Below are 24,585 nucleotides of genomic sequence, written 5' to 3'. Positions count from 1 at the left end.
ACATTCATGAAACTGTACAAAATAATATGAAATCACTGACATAGTTAGCGGTATAAGCATCTCCCTTTCTAGTGCTTCGATAGCTAATCAACTGGCAAGGAACCACTTGTTACATATGTACTACATAACAGCATGGAGGCCAGGGGTATAATTTCTGAAAAAACTGAAGAATTCAATATTAATGGTGACCACTGCACTTAATAAACAGTATTGAAACTTTAGACTGTTTTGAAAACAAATAGTTGTTTCCCTTTATCGAATTTCTCTTAAATTAAACGCCATGGTTACTTCGTCAAGTCATGACATACCTCTCATAATATGGATACACTGTGAAGAACTCCCTCTTGGTTGCTGTTAAGGTCCTCGGAAAGGTCGTGGCATAAAGAACAGTGCGGCACAACCACCATGCTGCGTTTGTGAAGCAAACATACGTTGATTTTATAAAATACGAAAAGAAAATCAGGAAGAGAGTTTTTATGGATGTCAACTTCTTTATTATAAGGAGCAGAACGATTCAGAGTATATCCTTACTCCTTGATCTGGTGAATGGTGAACACATTCACCAGATGAAGGAGTAGGGACATACTCTGAAAGATTGTGTTCCTAAAAAATACAGAAAGTTGACATCCATCAGAACTGTCTTCACTTCTAAATGCCATTCAATAAAACCCAACGAAAATCATCATGATTCTAAGCGGAAGAATAATTGTCTTCAAGGTTTTATAAAAAAAATTAGATGACTTGTTTGACAGCCGAGTCAAGGCAGCGTTCTGACACATGTTTATTTGGATATTGCACTGACATGCCTTACGTCTATTTTGATTTAAGGCAGTTTAAGCTTCGTATAAAAGATGCCTGGTATATACTTAAGATATGTCTTAGGGATTATACATACCGTCCTTAGAAGAAGGTGAATAATTTGTCTGGTTGTAGATCTGTGAAATAAAATCACAATGTGGGATATCGGCCGTTTGCCTTAAAACTGCGTGGTAGTCGATAGTGAAAGAACCATCGGTAACACTGCTGGCGTTGTACCAGATCGCCAAGCTGCTCCCCAATGACCGGAAAGAGGTCGTAGAGTTCTCGCACCATGAAGTTCGCAGGTGAGGTCCTTATAGGAAAACACAATGTGGCGTTAATCATAAGATGTCCATGGACGGTATTATCCATAAGGGTACGAAGCCCGAGGTTAATATCTTTCAGGTATCTTCATATCTTCATTTCAACGACTTTATTGAGTGTTCAGTTAAAGCCACATGTAATCACATTTCTGCATTGAGGAGAACAATGTCGAATGACGTCTTCCGTTATTCATGGCGTTAGAAAATGATTACATCATGTTATCTTTAAAGGAAATTGACTTTAGTTAAGAGTCGCTATATGGTTGGCGCTTGATACGATTTTTGTATTTCATCTCTTAAAAGGCAATGATTAATACACATGAAGATAATTGATGCTTTCGAAACACGGAGTTACGGATTATCTGAAGCTCTTGGTATTGTTTTAAACACGTGTTCTCATGTGTACGTTCAAAACAATTCCATACTGATGATGTATACAAATAGGTCTTGACTTTGTCCAATTCTTTAGCATTGGGTAAATAATTCTTTATATTGTCTGGAAATAAGGAAAGTCTGCGCCACTGACGTCAGGTTTGACGACAACAATCTATCTTCTACAATTTATCGTAATAGGATACGGAAGAACAATCGGTTAAGCCGGCCGCAATATGTTGGAATATTGCTCAGTTTGGCGTTAACAACAAAATAATATGTACTACTAAAAAAAAACAAAAAAAAGACATGGCCAGTACGTTTCCATGTAATATTTCGAAAAGGAATCATAAGTGTGTGTTTAATCAGTACATCTATGGTGACTGTTCCCTCCAACCATTTTCGAGTTTGAATCCGGTCGCCAAAACGCAACCAAATCTGTGTTTCTCAATTAAGGTAATGAAGCATGAATATGATGCGATTCATGCGCTTTCTTTTGCATGTACAATGTGTTCAACTTTAAAATAAAAACCAGGGGTTCTGATTGTTTTAGCGGTAGTTGACAAACGTAAATCTTGAAGTGAAGTCATGCCTAGACATACTGAGGCTCAGCGCAACAATGCGATCGGTCATTTGGAAGATGGTGAGTCGCAGTCAGGGGTTGCAAGGTAATTCAATGTGTCCCAAGTACCATAGAAAGGCTTAGGCACCAGCAGCATGGAACGGAACAGGTTCACGACCGCATGCTGTGCAACATCTGTAGTGCAAGGACTCCGAACAGTCTCGTACCAAACTGTCAGGAACCGCCTTCGTGAGGCTGGTATTCGTCCTTGGAGACCTTTGCGGATGAATGGTGATTACAAAGGTGGAGAACTGTTGCGTTCAGTGATGAGTCGCGGTATATGCTCAGGCATCCTGACGGGAGACCGCGTGTGTACAGACGTTATGAACAGTATGCTCCAAAATGTGTACAGGAAGTGGACAAATTTGGTGGCGAAAGTGTTATGGTGAAAGGCATTTCAGACAGTGGAAGATCCGATCGTATTCACGTCCAAGACAATCTTACAGCTTGACCTTTCTGTGGTGAAATCATCAGGCCTAATGTCATTGCATTAGTGAACCGTCAGAACATCATTTTCCAACATGTCAATGCTCGACCGCATACAGCAAGATTTTCTTGCTCAGCACAACGTTCAAGAGATTTCATGCTCAGCTCAACGTTCAGGTTCTTTAATGGCCCTCCCGGTCACCAGATCTGAACCAAGCCTATGGGACGCCGATGCCAGGTAACCATTGGTGCTAATGGTGGTCACACAAGATATTGACTGCTCTGTGACCTTGACCTTTCTGCAAATGTCATTTGTCACGTCCCACCTCTACTTCCATTGGACAATACATGTTCAACAGTGTCACTATGTGCTGCGTCACTAAAATTACACGCATGATTATTTGACCATTTTCAGCTATGCGTTTCTATTTTGAGAAGTATATAAACAAAACCACATGCAAGTCTTGTATATGTCTAGGCAGACAGAATTTCTGTCAATTCTGATTTTTTGTCAAAAAACATTAATTTAGCCACGAACCTTCGAAAACTTGGACACCGTGACTAAAGCAAGGCGAAGGCAGCAGCGATCGACGAACTGCTACCTGCACTTCCTTGTCTGCACTTGTCACGAGTGTTACGCTACACAATCTGTGCCAGAAATGATAAAGGTTTGTCTCGTAAACAATTTTGATACAGCAGCAGCAGCAGTAGTTGTAGCAGTAGTAGTAGTAGTTGCAAAAGCAGTGGCAGATGCTGCAGCAGCAGGAGCATTTTGATCTGTTTGCCATGGTATAATGTTCAACAACAGCATCACAAAAGTCGTCATTTAGTTGAGTAGTAGTAGTCGTCGTCGTCTTCGTAGTAGTAGTAATAGTAGTAGTAGTAGTAGCAGTAGTAACAGTAGTAGTAGTAGGAGGAGGAGAAGTGGAGTAGTAGAAGTAGTAGTAGTAGTAGTGGTAGTAGCAGTAGTAGTAGAAGTAGTAGTAGTCGTTGTCGTCGTCGTAGTAGTAGTAATAGTAGTAGTAGTAGTAGCAGTAGTAACAGTAGTAGTAGTAGGAGGAGGAGAAGTGGAGTAGTAGAAGTAGAAGGGGGAACAGGAGGTAATAAGTTTGTGGCCTTCTTGAAATGTTTCAAATTTAGATTGTTTTCTTGTTGAGTAAATGTGAGACATTACTTTATGTTAACCACATGTAAACTTCCCCAGCCCACACTAAACAGACATAAAAAATATGGATGTTTTTAATATTTTATGTGCTCGGTTGTCTCAACATAACACTACCAACCAAATAATCATGAATAATTATGTTTCACATATAAAATGTCTGTCAATAAATTATGAAATAGGAGTGTTACCTTTCGTTTTGTCCAAAGGCCGGTATATCGTGGATGGAGGAGGTGTTTACATTCACTGTTAGTGTTCGAAGCTCGAGATCAACGTAAAACAAGGAGTAACAACTGCTGATGGGCTCGACTGTATGAACAAGAATAAGTCACCATTATTGTTAATGAAGCATACAAGAAACATGCAGATCAAAAACAACCATTCTTATAGCAAATATCAAACATAAAGGATCCTGGTTTGGAATATGTGAACCTTCACATATGTAGCTCTCGGCAAATATACAAGGCATAGTACAAAAGATATTACAATAAGTTGGGATAAGATATATGGATGAACAACTGGAGTAAAGTGTGTGTAGTTTCTCCCACCGTTGTCAAGCTATACATGAAGCTATATGTCACATCACTGAACTCACACTGCTTCCTCCTTTACAAGTGTAACATTGGAGTAAAGTGTGACTATGGAGCCAGTGGTGTACCGAGCAGTGATCAGGTTTTCATACTTGAAAGTTCGCACGCCAAAAGCGACCTTTTTCATGAAATGAAAGAAACTTGAGGGGATGATGCCCCATCATATGATGTTGTGAAACACTGGCATCGCCAGTTCAAGTGTGGCCGAAATTCTGTTAAAACGGTTCCCATTCCTGGGCGCCCCCATTCTGCCATTGATGAAGAAACCATCCAGCAAGTGGAGGCTGCCATTTTAGAAGACCGACGCATAACTGTTCGCAAGTTAGCCCAAAGTGTCAAGATAAGTGGAGGGTCTGTGGAAAAACTCATTCACGACTATGTGCTATGCTCTTTTGGACATGTGCCAAGAAAACTAGGAAGCCATGTTTGACAGACTTGTGACACAGGATGAAACATGGGTTCATCACTATGACCCAGAGACTAAAGTCCAGCCTATCCAGTGGAAGCACTTTGACCGGACAGAAGCGCGCTATTGTGGCTATGAAAACATTCTACACACACCCTATTCTCCTGAACTGGCACCATCTGACTTTCACCTGTTTCCAACTATGAAGTCATTTTCCAAGGGAGCACGGTGCCCAGATGATGAAACACTGGTTTCAGATGATTACAGTATTTTATGTAGACCATTTATATAAGTACATATTGGCTTCTGCAAACAGGTATTAATGTCATGTTTCATAGACAACTATTTAAGTTTCAATAATTCAATTATATTTATCAATAAACGAAACATGGTTGGCAAAGTTGTTTACATGTCTTATTGGACTTCCTTGTTTTGGAACAGTCTCTCTGTGAAAGACCAATAAACAACTGCTTTTGACGTGCTTTTCTGTTTCTTACGAAAGTAGGCATAAGTGCTCGCGAGATTACCAAAAACGAGACCTGCTGTGAGTAAAAGTTGATACTGATACTCGGGTCAGAAGTCACATTGTGTTGTGTCAGATAACAATGTTCAGTCGAGAGTGTATCACTTTGTTGATACTGTAGACCACGTATCACTTATTAAAGAGTCAACATCGCCGACAGAATGGCCTCAATGTGTGTGTATGTCTCTACGTTCCTCTCCTGTCTGTTTCTCACACTGAGTGGATGCGTAGCTACAGTCGGTAAGCTTGTAGAACTAAGCTACTGGTGACACCTCGATACATCATCTATGACGATGGTAGATCCCAACCCTTTCTGATGTCTACCACCATCCACGATTCTCTGGTAAAGTATACCAGCGACCACAAAACCTTGTCTTATAACAGGTTCAGTTTACAAGATCATATACACTCCACCCACGTTACCCCGGACAGTATCGTCACGATTACAACAGTCCGGATTAGTTTGCATCCTGCTATTATCCCTTTACCCCAAACGGAATTTGTTTCTGAGGGTAGTCAAGACTGGGTATACTCTTGCACTAACGCCCCAGTCATCAGTATTTCCAGTAGTATGACGGCGGTCTGTGAAAAGTCCAATCGTGACCAATCAATCAATCAAAAACTTTATTTCCGTACAAAGGCCATCGGGCCATCACGCCAACATTACATACACTTCATTGGCTGCCAATCAGAAAAAGAATTGTTTTAAGGTGTTGGTGTTTGTGCACAAGGCCCTTCACAACCAAGCTCCAGAATACCTGACTGAACTAGTGTCATGGTATCACCGGACACGAACTCTGAGATCAGCCTCTGCAAAACAAGCAGTAGTGGTCTCTGCCCGCAGAGCAAAGTATGGAGAGACTTTGCCAAAGCAGGTACTTTGTTAGGAAACCAACTACCTGAAAAATTTAAAAACTTGTCAGATATCATTCCATTCAAAAACCTAAAAACAGTTCTCTTCAACATAGCATTCTACCAAGCGCCTTAGAGCAAACCTTGGATTCAGGCGCTACACAAATTTTAACATTAATGTACTTTCATACCTACAATACAATTTACCTACACTCCCATCCGCACACGTGTATACAAATACTCAGAACATACAATACAAGTTTTATGGATAAAGTAGATAAAACGTATGATATGATAGTACAAAAGTATAACATGGTGTTTAATATGATCATTAATCATCTTGTAATATATTTCATCTTCGCTGATAAGAGTGCATTGTGTTATAGGCTGAGCATTTTCAGACTATGTACGTTATTTGTCATAAGTAGTTTACTATTTACTTAATTTAAATCTGCAATTTCAAAAAGATATTGTTCAGGGTTTAAATAAACTTTTGAATACTCTATACAAAACATAGCGTGTGCTAATGTCAAAAACAAATCTCCAGTTTTGCTTTTAAACATCCACTTAACGCGTTTTAAACATTCTGATAAAACTTACACGATTTCCAACAGTTTGTGACAGCCAAATAAATCCAAATCATAAGAGCCAAAAGATATATTTAGGTCCATATATTTTGCCAAAGTTATTGAGATTAAGTAACATTTCATAAGTTTTCTTTGGTATGCGATCTTTATGCTTAGTTGTTATTTTAATCCAGTAGTTAAGACAACGAACAGCTGCTTTGGGAAACGGCCACATTTACTATATCCGGAAATAACTGGATTTCATGTTTTCCATTTTGTGTCATTTCTATAGAAAGCTCATTTATGACCAAGGAGAAGAGTGTTGGGCTCAGCATACAACCTTGTTTACGACCAAAAGGACAGTGTTAAAGTAGTCTGATAAATGTGAATTACATGGCACACGTGATTTAACGGAAGAGTGATTGCCTTTTAGCGCTTTCATCATTTTCCGCCCTAAACCATAGCTTGATAACAAACTTCATAATTTAAACCTGCTTATTGAACCAAAAGCCTTTTTAAAATCTATAAAAGTAACAAACAATTTCTTTCTCATTTTACATATAAAACATTTTTCAATAAGTGCATTTAACATGAAAATGTGATCTATAGTAGAATAAACTTCTCTGAAACCCGCTTGAGTTTCTGATGAGAATTGCCCATCGAGTCTGACGACAGTTTAATATGCTGGTATATAATGTGCTTAAAATAATTTACAATGAAATGCCCCTATAGTTATCTTGGTTGTGGATATCACCTTTCTTATGTAATGGGATAATTATTGCTTTACTCCAAGCATATGGAAAGCTCCCACTCTCAAATTGTTTATTAAATAATACGAGAAGAAATGGCATAATGATATTTTCAGATGATTCTATCATTTCTCCCAGAATATTGTCGACCCCAGGCGATTTACCAAATTTTAACCGATCAGGAGAAATCGCATGCGTACACTCTGTGATGCTTGATATTTGGATATGTGTAAATTTCAGTTTCAGAAATGCTCACTTGTAAGTTGTAATGAAGACGGTTGATGCATGTATATCATATGACTTTGTCACACAGTTTGAGGGATATGAAATGAGCCTCACTGAAGTGTTCGATGGTGATACATTCTAACAAAGCCGCTCCTGATGACTGACATACATAAGTCATGCTATAAATATATAAGGATTCGTAGCTCCACGGTGTCCTTCAAGTACGTTTCCGTCGTACAACAATTATAGCATAATATCTGCTGTTGAAATTGCAAATCACACTATCGGCGTCTACCTGTAGCATATTTCTGAAAAATGTATGCTTAGCAATCAATGACCAGTTGTTTATGTTTGCTTGCTAATGTAACTTACATGGTGCTCACAAGATAAAAGTAGTCATCGTTGGAAGTTTGTCCCACGTGGCCAGGGTAATTAGTCTAACGGCAATTTGCCAGGTAGTATGGGATGATACGGCCAGCCGATACTGAATCCAAAATACAGCAAATTGCCTTCTACATGGCAAATTGCCGTGTAACGGATGTATTACCTTCAGAGTTTTCAGGTGTTTTGTATGTTTCCCGGAACCGTTCTCATTAGTTTCTTTTCTTTTTCCGACGGGTTATGGAACCCAAAGCGTTTCGCCATAACAATTGTGGCTGATCAATCGATATTCGAAGGGACATAACTCTTGTAGGCTTAAAACGTATGTTTTATGGGCCTTGCTATTTCATACAATACCAACGTTTAGATATGTCTTTGATATTCCAATCTGTTTCCACTTCATAGATAAAAATAGTATAGTTTATTCTCAAAACATTTTTTGATAAAAATAACTTTTTCCCCTGAATTTTTCAAGTGAGTTGCATTTCAATGTCAAAGGTGGCAAATAGTTATGGTCGTCCATGTACGGTTTCATACTCACTGGTTGTTGACCAATCACATGTTTTCTAATTTATCTAAAGGGCAATAATGATTTTCTGTATATGCGTCTTTTGTCAGTCTAACCCCTTTTTTAAAAAAAACAAAAACATTCTAACTGGAAATTAAGAAGCCTAGTACATATATTACAGTTTCTCTTCAGTATTGTATTTGGATGATACAGAGAAAAACATCTCTGCAGCGTATGTACACTTCTCCCCTGACTTGACGCACTGAGTGAGTGAGTGTGTGAGTGAGTGAATGAGTCCCAACCTGTGAATACGGGGAATCGGCTTACAGTTGTAGTTGATGCTGGGTCAGTCTACTACGTGTCACACTCAAGACACTCTGATTGATTCCACAAGACAGCACTGATTTACTAAACAACAATTGTACAAGTACAATAAATCGATGTTCGTATAACGGGATTATATTTTTCAAAACGAATGAAACAGTTGGTGATACATAATCCAAGATAATTAAAAGACTATCTTACAACGTTCTACTTAATTCGCATTCTCTTTCAGTCCTTACACTTGTTCAAAATCTCCCGTTCCTTAATCTGTTTCATTTGATGGATGGACGGCGGGTAGGTCGCCATAGACGTTGCCGATAGATTCCTTTTTCCCCGACGTGTCTAAAATGACCTTGTCACAGCCTTTACCTGCAGAATCACTGGACGCGTCTCCTTTCTCGACTGCTGTGTTGGGGAGTGCGTTCCCTGCTGTCTCACACTCTCGCACCGGAAGAGACGGATGACAAACCATCTCAGAAACTGTTGGCAGGTTAATGAAGAACGCTGACGATTTTCTTGAGCATTTACCGATTACAGCATACACGGGGTCGGTCTCGACGTGTGGATCGTACGTTGCCATTTTCTTCCTCTTGTACATTGTGCAGAAAATAACAACAGCTGTTACAACCATGAGAAGCACCACGACACCAAACACTGCGCCCACCACGGTAGACAGGGAGCTTGCTGAGGATGTTTGGGAATCTGTTAATCAGAGATAGGCGTTATTGGACAATGTCATGAATATTCCAGATACATGGCGGTATCTCTAAATAATCGACTATGGACCAGACAATCCAGTGACTGAATCATCAGCATCGATCTCCACAACTGGGATAGGATGACATGTGTCAACCAATTAAGTGATTATGATCATCCGATCCTGTTTGTTGTATCTAGCGACAAGCATGGGTTGCTAAGCTTAGATTAATTCTAACAAGGCTTTCACGGGTCAATTGGAGTGTGTTCATACTGTTTGGAAGTGCGCAGGACTGATAACACCTTTGAGAAAAATGTATCTTTCAATTTGTGCTTTCTTGCCTACATCTGCAAATTTCCCTAATGATTTTAATAAAAGTGTGCGATTGGCGATTTGGTGCCTCATATTAACTAAGTCGAGCTGGTACCGTGTCGCAGGTTCGACACAGCGTAATATAGTTTTATCTCGAATTCAAACTAACGCTTATAACGAACTCACTGGGACTACAGGTTTTTGTTGGTTATAACCAAGATTCATTATATACATTTCGATAGAAATATACAGTGAGCGGCCAGGAGGAAACATGGGAGACATCCGTCAGTTTATTTTAAGTGTGTTCGTTATGAACGTAGATTACTGTATGACCATTATTGAGAGGCAGTCAAGAATGAGAATAGGTTCGAAATAAACATACATTAAATACAAACGGAATTCGTGATTACGAGGCTCGTCTCCACATATTCAAGTTACCAATGATTATTCATAGAGAGCGTAGTTACCCAATAAAGGAAGCCGTGTCTTCCTGCTCGCCACATAGATCACCTTGAACTCCTGGTTAGAGCCGAATGTTCCAGAAGTGTATTCGAGGTAGAGTTCCTGCCCTGAGCTGACCACAGTGACAATAGCTTGACCACACCATCTACCCAGCAATCGTGAAGTAGACGGAGAACCTTTGAAACACAAAATAAACCGTTTGATAACTAACCTTACGGCTATCTGGACAGTACACTTGTCAGTCAGTTTATAATACCATGGTTAACATTAGCAATGATTCACATGAACCAGTGAGGTTTTATTCTGTTTTGAAAACAGCTCGAGTAATATCTGTGTATGGAGCATGAAGATCTCTTATTTGATGAATAATATACAGATATATGACATGGCGAGTCGTGTCTGACATTTTGCGTTAGGAAATAATTCTCTTGAGCGACTAAAATACCCCACCAACACCTCTGGGTTTCAGACTATAAGACTAAGGGAGTGAATATGGCTTTATGCCACTGTTAGAAATATTCCAGCTAAATGTCCCTGTGTGCTGTATGTTTCCACGTAGGAGAGCAAAATGCTTTTACACCAACTTGCCTGAACTCACCATCAAATGCCTGAAGATAGCGATCCTTGCACGGATACGGTCCCTCATCATCGTGTTCAGACACGATGTTAACTTGCACCTTATAATCAGAATCGTTCAATGCTTGGGTCGTGAGGCGCCAGAAACATTGGATGTTTCTACAAATAATCATAACATCCGAAGTCAACGTACGCTTTATACAATGTATGTATGTTGATATGATTAACTGGTCTTTTGGTAGTATTACCATAGCTAATGCATGCGGTTTACATATCGACAGATTAACATTAGTTTATTAACGCAACGACTAAAGATACTCTTCTCCTTTCATGGCCATCTGAATATATACAATAGATAAATATTATTTAATTAGTAGTTTTGATTATCAACTTGGATTGTTCAGGGCTGTATCCTCAAAGGGGTTTAAAGTTCTGTAAAATTATTGTCCTCCTGAGAGGGTACGTAAGTCCCAAAACGTTCAAAGTAAATTTATACTTACTACGTTTTTAACCACAGTATAGATTGTCAAACTTGCTTACATTTGAAGGGATGGAAGAAACCCAGTTAGGCTTCATGCAGAAAGCAAATGTACTGTAAGTCCCGATGGTCCCTAGTATGGTGGTCTACCTTCAGTGGTTGGCAATATATAGCCTGTTTTTATATTGTATTGTCTTCTGTAATTAAGCTGTGTTAGAGTTACGTACTGTCTGTGATATTCTAGTTAGTTTTACTGTCCTTCGCTGACAATTTTTAAAAAACAAATTACCTCGTTTAAGTCACGGTATGGCTGAAATATTGCCGGTGTGACTTTAAATCTTAACTCACTCACTCACTCTGAATATTGTACATGCACAATCAATCAGTGAATTCAATACGTACAGTTGCCCAGTGGGACAAGGAAGGACTTGCTCCTGTTCTGTGACAACGATAGGGATTGGGGCAGGGCTACACGTCCACGTCCTCACTGAAACCACAATACACTTTAATATTGGACCATTGTAGAGAATATTTAAGTTGTATGATGCAGCTTGTGAAAGGCGCTAGTATATATTGCTGTTGTTTAATGTTGTTCTCTCTAGTATTTTCAGCTATATGACGGTAGTTGTAAGCATCCGGAGCTAGACTGGACAATCAAGTGATTGATACTGCGGACAACGATCCATGCCGTCATGTAAGATGACAGCTGTCAGCCAAGCTACCTGGTCACTACTTTGTATGTTGCTGGGTATTATTACAGTCTTTCCACGCTTTTTAACTCGTGCACGCCCACATTCGTGACCAACTCGTGTTATTCCGGGACAAGCCAAATAACGGTTACGGAAAGGGGCGAGTGGTGACGAATGGAGTCACTATTCGGCTTGTCCCGGAATAACACGAGTTGGTCACGAATGGAATTTGTGCATAAGGCGACGACAACATCCGGGTCGTTTTCCTACTTTTTTTGACGGAAGAGTTCCAAATTGCCGCTTGTATCATAAACAAAGAACACATTGAGCATACTCAAGCCAAGTGCGTGTTGTACTCAGATGAGTACGGACTCAAAACGTTTTATAACCTCTGCTTGAGTACAAAACTCAGCTGAGCATGAGCATGAATTTGAACCTGAAATTGAGTTGAGCACGAAATGTTTTTTATAACCTCGGGGCCGGGAATCCAAACTGGGCATTGGTGCATATATCTGTCAAGTCGACGTCAACAATGTACATCAGTTTTAACGTAAAACGGCAGACAAATAAACCCACGAAAATTGCACTTAAACAAGTGGCATTAACATCCATAAAAGAATCATTCAGCGGTTTTATGCCTAATGCTAAATGAATTAAACAAAGGTCATTAATGTTAAGATGTATTGCATAACACTTATTATTGCTTTCAACATATTTATTGGCCATGATTCCGGGGTTTTCTTTAAAACTGGACAGTCTGGAAGCTTTACAAGTTTGAACTTACCTTTGTTAGAAGGGGTTGTAGCAACCGTTTGCATGGGAGGTGGAACGATCGCCGGTGGAGATCTCCATGCATTTTGGCGAACACGGGATGTCGGCAATAGGGATCGCATCTTTCCTGTGCTGTGAGGTATTTGCTTGTAGCGGACAGAAAAACCATAATCATTGCTGACAATAACGGAGTTGAACTTAATGGTGAGAGCCGAGCCGGACGAACGGAACGTCGGTGTCTGCTGGCCGCACCAGGATCCGAGAAGGTTTCTCCATACAAGAGTGCCTTAATGAAACTTTTTTTGTAAAATAATGTTGTTACATGTAAATATAATATTATATCTTTAGAATATTATTTATATTATACTGAAATCGTGTTAGAATATAGTTTCTGTTGCTCAAATTATGTTTTTAAACAGAAAGGAGAATTATGATGATACAGAATTAGAAACCGGATGAATACAGTTTTTGTTGTAGTGATAGCGTGAGTTACGCTGCACTCAGCAATATTCCAGCTTTATGGCGGCGGTCTGTAAATAATCGAGTCTGAACCAGACAATCCAGTGATCAACATCATGAGCATCGTTCTACGCAACTGGGATACGATGGCATGTGTCAACCAAGTCAGCGAGCCTGACCACCCGATCCCGTTAGTCGACATGGGTTTTTGAAGATCACTTCTCACCCGGATCTTCAAGGGTGTTTTGTTATAACAGCGTGAGTGACTGAGTTGAACAACATTTGACTTTTAACTTGGCGTGTCAACGTCATGTATAAGCCACAGGTGATGCATGTTCGACTTTGATAACACAAACAAGATGGGCTCTGCTGACAAACATAGGAACATCATGAAAAAGATTCTGCGCTTCCAAGCCACAATTATATGTTTCGGACACACCAGAAAAACATTTGCGGACAACGGTGCAACCCTGTTCAGCAGGAATATTGCTGAGGTCAGCGTTAAAACACAAACCAATTAAGGACATGGTGTACACGATCACTCTCAGTAAATGCGTACCCTCGGTTACGCTTATGTTGTGAACAGCATCGCATCGTGGAGGAAGGGATGACTCCACTACTTCCATCAGCACATTGTATCCAGACCTGGCATATATCTTCCACTCGCAAACGCCACTGTTGGCTACAATACTAGCACACATTGTGTTTATAAGCATCATTTAATGTTCGAAATACCAATTAAAAATATATCGTCATCAATTCCGAACTACGTGTAGAACCGTTACTCTGAGGCAGTTTTATCCAGGAAAGGAGATACTACTTACCACCATAGTGAGCAATATTCCAGCCATCTTGTGATAGCAATTTATGGGGTCAGACGACCCGTGGTTAATAGCATGAGCACCGATCTACACTGTGAGTTACACGCTTAACACGCTGTAACTTCCGGTTCTTAGTAATCGTGTGTTACGACAACCACTCAATACCAACAGACTCTTCCCCAAGAGGATTTTCTGAACACAAACCTCCCGCACTCTACGCATAAAATATGTTTGTTGTATATCTGTTACTCATTTCCAAATATTTATGTTCTAAAACTTATTCACCAGTACATCGTACCTGAGAAACAGCGGGCCATGATGCGTTGAGAGTTTGTTGAACTTCGAGGAGGCGAACGCAACGGCATCACAATGTGACCAATGGACAGAGGCAACTGGACATTATATTTGTGAAAATCATTCAATCCGTATTATACATAGACAAATATAAATAATTATTCAAATAGACCACTTAGTATAAACCTCGGGGCATTGGTGACAACAAATTGGGGAAAACATTCTGTTTTCATAATTCGTCCGATCAATTGTATTGTATATTCCATCATTCGCTCAAAATGGTGATTAGTACCGTTGCCCACTACCAATGCACTATTTCGTAGACAACATGTCGTAGAGATGAAATAAACAATGTGCAACTGAAAATCCTGCTTCATTACACTGAATTCAATACATCTTGTATGTTCGTAGACCTGGACGTGTATGAACAGCATGAGTATAAAATGTGAATGGGTAAAAACAGCACCACGTTCTTCCGTGCACAAGGTGTTCGGAAATCAGCTGTGAAATATACTTCCTCATTTCTTTATAAGAACAAAATACGTATTGTCATCAACACAATTAAAACATGATGTCATTTAAAAATGCGTAATGAGGTTTCTGAAAAAAAGTTACCTGTGCTTATGTAGAGACTCAATAGAAAAGCAAGGCAAACCGTCGTCAGTGGCATCATGTATAACACCTACATAACCCGACGACCACGTCGACGAACTGATTATCCGTCGTCGATGTGACTCTGTAAGTGTCTGTGTCTATTATGATGACCGTTTTATGATCAATGTTTTCCGTTGTGTTCTCACTGCTAAAAAAACAAAGATCCGTATGACGTATGTTTTCATGGAGTAGGGTAAATATGCCTGTGGCTGTAAGAACCTGTTCTTTCTTTATCATATATATAACACAGTATTAAAGTAATGTAGAGCAAAGGTTCAATATCCATGTGGGTACTTTGTAATACATACAGATATTTACAAATGTATTTATGGCACGGAAATAATGAATTGTTTACAAATGTCTTTTGTGCTTACAATAAACCATTTCTAATATTTTATTTAGTATTCATAGGAATTCTCGTGTTAATAACGTACAAAGAGCAGCATTGTTTATCAAAACGCGTCATTATACACGACTATCACGTGATTGCTCTGAACGTTGATCATTCTTTAATGTCAACCTTTGGGGAAATTATCATCTGTCATAGGGAAAAATATAATATATATATATATATAATCTGTCTCCTTTGTCTTGAATGTCAAAATGATTAATAGGGAAACTTTAGGTGTTTTCGATGAGCTATCAAAGCGTTGTTGCCACTTGGTATTAAAGCCTGTCTTTGTGTCATCTATCTTCAAGAGAAGTTAGTTTGGCACGACTTTACAGCCACAAAAAATATTTCCTTTACCATAAATCCCTAGTATAAAGCCATGGTACGATTCCGACTAATTGTGTGTTTGTGTATCAACATGTACATGGAAAGTCTGTCACTCGGAAAGTGACGATTTTAGCAATATTCCAGCAAAATGGTGGCGGGGGACACTAGAAATGGGCTTCACAGATTGTACCCATGTGGGAAATCGAACCCGTGCCTTCGGCGTGACGAGTAAACGCCTTAACCACGAGGCTACCCCACCATCCCATTCTCGAAAGGATGAGCGCATTTTGCTCCACCGGTGTCACCAGTCACAAACACATGCAAAGTCAGGCGAATTGTTCACCTGAAAAAGGTCAACACAGGACACTGCATGGGACATCTTTTTTTGTCATTGATGCAACACAAGTATTGGGCAAAAGTTGCAGGACTCGGGAAAGCAACAACACATCTTTGCATTTCTTTTCACGGCTGTGGAGTTCCTGTATGTAGAACATCTCCATGTCATAAAAATATAAATAAAGATATGCACATACATGTACATACACTAGCGCAAGTTGAAAGATTTGCTTCGAGTGACTACGCGGTGACGGTATGCTGTTGTTGGAATGACACGTCTTTATGGATGATCAACTCTTTATTGTGCAAAAGCAACGTTTCGGGATAAATATTTATACCGTTGTCAAGCATGTCATGGTTTCATTTCATGCTTGTAAACGATGTAAGTATCTATACCGAAACGTGGATATTACACAATAAAAAAGTTTATCATCCTTAAAGACTTGCCATTCATATTACTTACACCTACTAGAATGCCTCTCAAACAGTTTATGCCGTTGTTGTTTTTCTTCCCTGTAGGGGCGGTGGGGTAGTCCAGCAGTTAACGTGTTCCCTCGTCACGTCGAAGACACGGGTTCGATTCCCCACATGGGTACAATGTGTGAAGCCCATTTCTGGTATTCCCCCGCCGTGATATTGAAGGAATATTGCTAAAAAGTGGCGTAAAACTAAACTCATTCACTTTCTTCCCTGTACAAGCAGCTCAAACTGAATCGGGTAATGGTAAATTGTACAGCTTATATTATGTTTAGCTGTGGTTTCCTCGAGTCGGTACGACTTACCAGTCGATTTATAATCAATACATTCAATAATTGCAGTTCCCCGCAAATGAATATTTTCTTTGAACATCACACTTTCGTTTGACTCAAACAACATCTATGAATCACCGGCCCATTTGTTTAATGCCTTGAGGGCATCATGAATGATGACTATTTCAAACATGCAAAACATTATTGACATAAACGTTTTTCATGCCCGACAGCTGCTACAACAGACGACTGTACGACAGTATGGGCTGCATCGTCTAAACTCAACGTCAATCGCAAAACAAGAGATAGGTTGAATGATAATAAATATATTTAATAAATATGTTTCAGAAAATACAATTGGCTATTGATACAAGTCCATCTAACGGATGTAACAGCACCTTGCATTGGTTGAATTAGATATATCACGTTTGACGTATATGAAAAGTGGTATGCATATATACATCATGATTAATTGACGTCTCAGATCTCGTATATAGATAAAATAAACATACAACAACAAAACATGTTTGCTCTTGAGACTAAAGGTATTTAGACAAACACATCACGAAACAATGACATCTAATGTAAAGAGATACATGTAAATGTGAGGTTTACTAGCTCAGTCTGCAATACAGATTCATGTACACAAGGGTACAGTCATACTATTACATAAGCATTTACTTTGAATGCCTCCGTGATTGTCAAACTGCTTACACAACAAACATACAGGGACCAAACAAACATTACTCTGTCATCGGTTTTTCAAAGCTATCCCTGAGAGGAACAACATCTTATTGGTGTTGGGTTAGGTGGCTCCCCTCCACCAGTAGTGAGGTCAACAGGCTAAGGTCTTATACACTCCCGAGCTCATTCTTGTGGTATCTCTGTATAAGGTGATGTGGCATTGAATGTCCATGTTAATCTAAACAACCGTAATATTTGGTATTTGCAAGTGGACAGATACTCTTGACAAGTATAACACCAGGTGTTAAGTCTCTCCACACACCTGTAGCATCTGATGTTCACGTCATTCGAGTCAAGTACAACACCGGGCGTTCAGCCTCTTCAGGCGCCTGTATAATCTGGTGTTCATATCCTCTAGGTAAGTACAACACCAGGTGTTCACATCTCTTCTGACAAGTGTTTCAGGTGTAGTACTAGATGACTCTGCCTTTGAGACGTTGGGAATGTCTGGATAATTTGCTTACTACGTCCCTGTAGTAGCACACAGATCAGTTCCATTCCTCAAACTTTTACCATTAATCGTTCGGAATCCTTCCAATATATCTCTAATAGAGTTGTCTCATCCCCCACCGTACTCATACTAATAGTCTACGACTTCATCTGCAATGGAATAATGCACCAGTCTAGTATACCGTAAGTCTGTGCTTACTGCAATGGTTCAGGGGATTTGCACCGCTTAATGTATAGATAGTCTACTAGATGTACACGCATATACACTCAATACGGTTTAGTCAACATTCTACTGGATGTACACGAACATTTTCTTTACGTGTTAAGATCTTTTCGATATTTTACTAGATGCCCACATACATTTCATTTGCACATTAAGATATGTTCAGTTTTCTACAAGATGTGCAGGTATATAAACAAGGGGAAGCAACTCTGCACAGTGAAATTGAACTAGATGTCCACTTGCACGTTCCTTGCGCGTTGAGATATTTAATATCCTACAAGATCTACACGTGCAGATTTTGGCGCATTTAGATTTATTCAATATTCTACCAGATGTCTAGATGTACACCTATATATACTAGCTAACACATTTCAACGAAATTCTACCAGATCTGCACCTGCAATTACTTTGCGAAATTAGATATGTGAAATTTCAATATTCTATAACATGTACACATATATAACATTAACACCATCCTCCGTATTCCCATCACTGGTATAATCCAATTGTCGTGCAATTTATCGTTCAGTGTTCGTTGACGTACTTTGCCTGTACACTCTGGTTGGGATATCGAGACTGACAGGGTCTTTTAACACTGATGAAAACAGCTGCTGCGATAACAACAATCACCACTACACCGCCGATTACACCTCCAATGATGTAGCCGGTAATTGACTCTGAAACATACAAATGAAAAACACGTAGAACAGTACTCATAGCTTTAGGATAACAACCTCTGTTATTGTTTTGCATTGCACTGCAATGCTATGCCTTCATTTCGGAAGTGAAGTCAGGAACTAGTATAAAATCTCTCTTGCTACCATTAATGCACACACTCTCTTGTGCATGTGCTTAAAATCAAAAGCACTCATAACAAAAGTTCTATATGTTATTAATTATAATTGGAAAAAGCGAATCTTCGATATGACAAATCGAGTCTGGAGACAGACATGGGTCCACTATATTTGTCATAATATTAAGTAATTGTAATACCTGGGTAGTAGGAATCTCTGTACTTGCATTCCTTTAATAACCATAATTTGGTATTTGATCAAAGAATACTTCTACGATAGCTCTTCTTGTAAAACCAATTCCGTGTTTCTTTATCACGTGAAACGGAACATCTGACTCAAAATGAAAACGATAATCTTAAAAGGCCTACATTCTGGATTCTTCCTCAAAGTACAGGTGCTTCCCTTTAATGCCAGCTTGGCTATTACAGGCCAAGCTTTAATGTTGCATGAAATGTTTGATGGCTTCGCACATCACCATACAATATCGACAGAATTTCAGTTTCCCATATGTGACAGTGACCATGTTCCAGTTATATCACGACTGTTTTTTTGTAAAACATCGGAACTGCAGCCGCTAATAAGTGGTTGATATTAAGAACACCGCCGCCAACTGTCATATTTATTCTACCGACGAGTATACGTGTAGGTGCTTTACATCAGGGACTTGATCAAACAGAATCCTTTTAGGAACAAAATAACTGGGGTTTGGGGTTGTTGTTTTTTACCTTTTTCATAGTACTTGATTTGAAACCCTTTGCCGGTGATGTCGTTGTCGTCGCTGATTAAGACAATGGCCAGACTTTCTCCAGAACTTTCGTATGACGGCGTCTCTGTTCCACAAAATTTTCCAAGAAGTTTGGCGTTCTTTGATTCACCTGAAACAAGCATACTGCTCCTGTATATGTGTGAGTGAGTCAACATTTTTAGGTCGCAGAATATATACATTCTAGACATAATACAGTCACTTAGTTAACTGGATAAAAAAGACATCGATGATCATAGGTCACATCTTACTGCCACGAACTTCATTTGGTTACTCTGACAAGCATGGGTCACTGATGACCCCTGAAGATCCGGGTTAGAATTGGTCTTCAGTAACCCATGCTTGTCGTAAGTCACGCTCGCTGATTTGGTTGGAAAATGTCATCGTATCTCACTTGCGTAGATCGATGATCATGATGCTGATCACTGGCTTGTCCGGTCCAGATTTGATTATTTACATACGGTCGCCATATAGCTGCTATATTGCTGAGTGCGGCGTTAAACAACAAACAAACAAGTTCAGCTTTGGAATCCCTAAATGTGTACACGTGATATAGAAACAGACCTGATAGAGAGAATCAGTCAGGACCTCGTCAACCCGGAACCTCCAAATTCGGTAGCTACAAACGTACATGCACAAAGTAGTCCGTTTCATTCAGTGTATGCTTGTTTTTTTTACCTTCAAACATGTTCTCACGTGTTTTTTCCGCATAATGCACTGATGTTGCTCCCTATAATGTATAAGGGCGGTGGGGTAGCCCAGTGGTTAAAATGTTCGCTCGTCACGCCTAAGACCCGGGTTCGATTCCCAATATGGTTACAACGTATGAAGCATATTTCTGGTGTCCCCACTGTGATATTTCAGGAATATTGCTAAAAGCGGTTTAAACCCAACTCACTTACTCATGATCTATAATGCATTTATACTGCTGGTCGGGAAACCATACGGGTTTTCACAGAAGAGATGTCTTGTAATGAGTGATTGTTGTCTCCTTTACTTCAGTGCCTGAATGCTAATGACATAATACCTACCGTCGTATACTTCAACTCTGTCGTTGACGCAGCCTTCAGACATCTCTATTTGTGACGACATCACTTCCACGACAACTGTCTCACCGATAGTTTTAATTGTCCACATAATTTCAGCATCCCTGCATAACAAACAGACAATTCCTTTTCATGCACGTTTCTCTCAGTAGCTGGTAGTACCAGTACATTATAACATCTCATTATGTCACTGAAATTCAGTGATCCATTCATATTATGTCTACCTCATTGACTAATAGTCAAGACTGGGTATTCTCTGGTGTTCATGAGAGCGGTGGGGCAGACTAATGGTTTTAAAGCGTCCCCTCGTCACGCTGAAGACCTTGGTTCGATTCCCCACATGGGTACAATGTGTTATGCCCATTTCTGGTGTCCCCCGCCGTGATATTGCTGGAATATTGCTAAAAGCGGCGGAAAACATACTCACCTACTCACTCTGGCGTTGATGCATTTGACATAAAACAAACATTTTCAGTATATTTTCAAAGCCGCACAAAGCAATATATAATTATTATGCTGGCGCAATGCACATTGGGTCAAACAATGCAGTGAGTCATGAACATATCAAAAGATGAACTTGAGACCTTACACACATCTTTCAAGAGAAGTTGAATGGGCACTGGACAGAGTTCAAATGTACTTACCTTGGGTAGTTGAGAGGATAATTAACAGAGGTTATGATACCGTTCTTGTTGGAATAAGTGTACCTCGTTTGTGTTGCCAAAATGTTTGAATCTGAAAAAAAAATTAATTCCGTTATTCGTATAGGCTACATGTATTCATAGAAGTCGGAGTGAGTTGAGTGTTTTTACCGTGACGATATCACGGCGTGGCACATTCATGTTGGAGATAAGCCTGCAGTGATGTTAGTGGAGACACAGGCTCTGGCGTCTTTGCGAGGATAGAAGGTTTTAAAAAATATATAGAAATTTGAGATGACCCCGACTCGAAATGCTTCACATTACAGTACATTATGATGTAAAGTACTGTGAAGCATTTCGAGTCAGGGGTAATCTCAAATGTATTTATTTTTTAATCTTTAATCCTCGCAAAGACACGAGGGACTGTGGGTGGAGAACACTTATTATGGGATGCATTCGGCTCTTAACAACTTATTTCAGAAGGTGGGCCAACACCTATCTGAACAAGGGCCAGGGTTGTTCAATGATTTCAAGACGTTTATGACGTCATGATTTGAGCACGCCAGGAAAAGGCAGTCACGTGATCGGGCCAACGCACCAATGCCAAGAAAGCAATCGCAACGTTTGACTTCGGGATATTACGATGATAAGCGCTGATTATTCAATTTGTTTTTATTCAAATTACACAGTCACAGTATATGATTGACATGGTAATTACTAAAGTGGTGTTCATATTGTTATTTATATTTATCTATATCTCACACAAGGTAAACAAAACCGCGCCAACTCAATTTTATTTGAGTGAAATATGGCTCACTGACATTTCAGTTTGCGGAAGCAATTACACAACTGCGAATACCCCGCGATCCCGCGACCTTGATGCATCAATGAGTGAGTGAATTCGGGTTTTACGCCACATTAAGCAATATTCCAGCTATATCACGGCGAGGGGCCCCAGTGAGTTGGGAGATTCAGGGAAATCTAGACTTGCTTCATCTAGGGCTTTAGCATTGCAGGGAGGGCTGGGTATTAGGGAAAATAATGTGTTTCAGGGACTTAAGACGGACTAGTGGCGTCTCAAAGAATAGTTCTATATGTTATTCTATATGTTCGCAAGTACTGAAGTATATCTTTGACATCTTGAAAACAAATTAAATTTTCAAACATGGGACCATGTGGATGTACATTTATTTCTCTTCCCAGTCTTCACTGAACGAAATTTGTAAGACCAAAATACAAATTACTTTTCGAAGGTTATACAGGTTTTTTTCAGTTTTTCAAATTTATAATTATGTAACTCGGTCAACTTTCTTTTGTCCCTCAGTATATCACATCTAATCACCCTCAATAATAAGTGTCGTCGCAAAAAAAGCATATTTTATCAACAAACCTGATGAGTAACTGATTTCAAAAGACCGTTTCCCTGTCAGTGACGCATTGATTAAGATGTATTGTCCGTATACAAGAAGCACTGATGCGTCCTCACCACAAAAGAGCCCAATTAAAGGGCTCGCTGACGACTGACCTGAAAACACAAAAGAACACTGTCAAAAACAAATTTAAATATGTGATGGGTGAGTGTGAATGGTTTTACGCCGCTTTTAGCAATATTCTAATCTGTAAGTTATTGAGTCTTGACTAGACAATCCTGGAATTAGACAGTGCGTTTACATTGACGGTGCTTTTAGCAATATTCCAGCAATATCCCGACGGTAGACAACAGAAATGGACTTCACACATTGTACCCATGTCGAGAATCGAACCTGGGGCTTCGGCATGACGAGCGAACACTTTAGCTAGTAGGCTACCCCACCGCCTCGGAATACGTAAGACCCCCTGGCGTTTCTGCATTTGCCTATCACTGCGTCTGTGTCGCTTTTTTCAAAGTCGACGACCTCTGTGTCCACATCGTCGCTCTCTATTTCCCACTTTCTGATCGACCATTTACCTAAAACCTATTGTATCAATCCATGTAAAGCCAAATTCAAACACCTCATGTCACCATCAGATTGTAAACTTATACATAACTAAGCTAGCTTGATCTATCATGCAATGTACCTAAGATGTTAAAATTATCAATCTATACTGTACACACCATGTTTTGCCATGTAAATGTAACTTATGTAGTTATGGGCCGATGGCCTACACTTCTGTAATAAAAGAATTGAAAAACGTGAGATATGCTGTCGAGGGTAGGAAGACGACACTACGACGACGACGACGACGACGATGATGATGATAATGACGACGACGATGATGGTTTGGTCATTGCAAACCGACGGCTAGGATAGTTGCTCTCGCATTATCGATCACAGGATTGTCTGATCCTCGAATGGACTGGACTCGATCAAAGTCTTACAACAGATACTACTACTACGACTACTACTACTACTACTACGAGTACTACGAGTATTACTAATGCTGTTGCTGCTGACGTTCCCAGTAACCAATGCGCCTCGCATTCAGATTTCATTCTCACCTTCCCAGTTGTTAACTGAAGCGTGATTTCGACATTCATTACTGAACTCCTTTCTGACAATGTTATTCATTGTTTATGTTCGATGTGTGATACTGTGTACCTGTTAACATTCAGACTCGTGTCATATTTAGACACAATTCTAGACATATTCTGACCCACAGAATATTACAGAGAGATGTAGAATGTCCTCTATGTACAAGGTGCTGATTCCGGACTGGTTTGCCTCGGAGACTATTGTAGAAGTTTCAGTTTCTTGTGTATACAATCGGAGCTAGTTGTAATCTCTCCTCTCACATTACATCGGAAGAGTGAGTGAGCTTAGTTTTACGCCGCTTTTAGCAATATTCCATCAATATCACGGCGGGGAACACCAGAAATGGGCTTCACACATCGTACCCATGTGGGGAATCGAACCCGGGTCTTCGGCGTGACGAGCTAACGCTTTAAGCACGAGGCTACCAACCGCCCCCCAGCCACAATTCCAGCATTGCTTGTGATGATCATTATGCCCTGGATACTGTTCCAAGTTAATTACTGTTGCTCAGAGGTGATTATTACCATCACTGTCTTTATAACTATAATCACTACTCTTGTATTATTAC

At 39.7% G+C, this 24,585-nt stretch overlaps 1 long non-coding RNA gene across 1 annotated transcript; it reads right to left on the bottom strand.

Moving 5' to 3' along the window:
• Positions 1 to 314: 314 nt before the first annotated feature.
• LOC124258735 lies at positions 315 to 8,211 on the bottom strand. Its single transcript, XR_006893665.1, has 5 exons — positions 8,162 to 8,211; positions 3,895 to 4,012; positions 3,080 to 3,189; positions 896 to 1,111; positions 315 to 408 (listed from the first exon to the last, which is right to left on the bottom strand). It is a non-coding gene; the product is annotated as an uncharacterized LOC124258735 (long non-coding RNA).
• Between the last annotated feature and the right edge of the window lie 16,374 nt (positions 8,212 to 24,585).

This window comes from Haliotis rubra, unplaced genomic scaffold, assembly GCF_003918875.1.
Source record: "Haliotis rubra isolate DU_JTF1 unplaced genomic scaffold, ASM391887v1 Scf70, whole genome shotgun sequence".
NCBI lineage: Eukaryota > Metazoa > Mollusca > Gastropoda > Lepetellida > Haliotidae > Haliotis > Haliotis rubra.
Note: the sequence above shows the minus strand (reverse complement) of the source record. Positions and strands in the feature narration are given on the sequence as shown.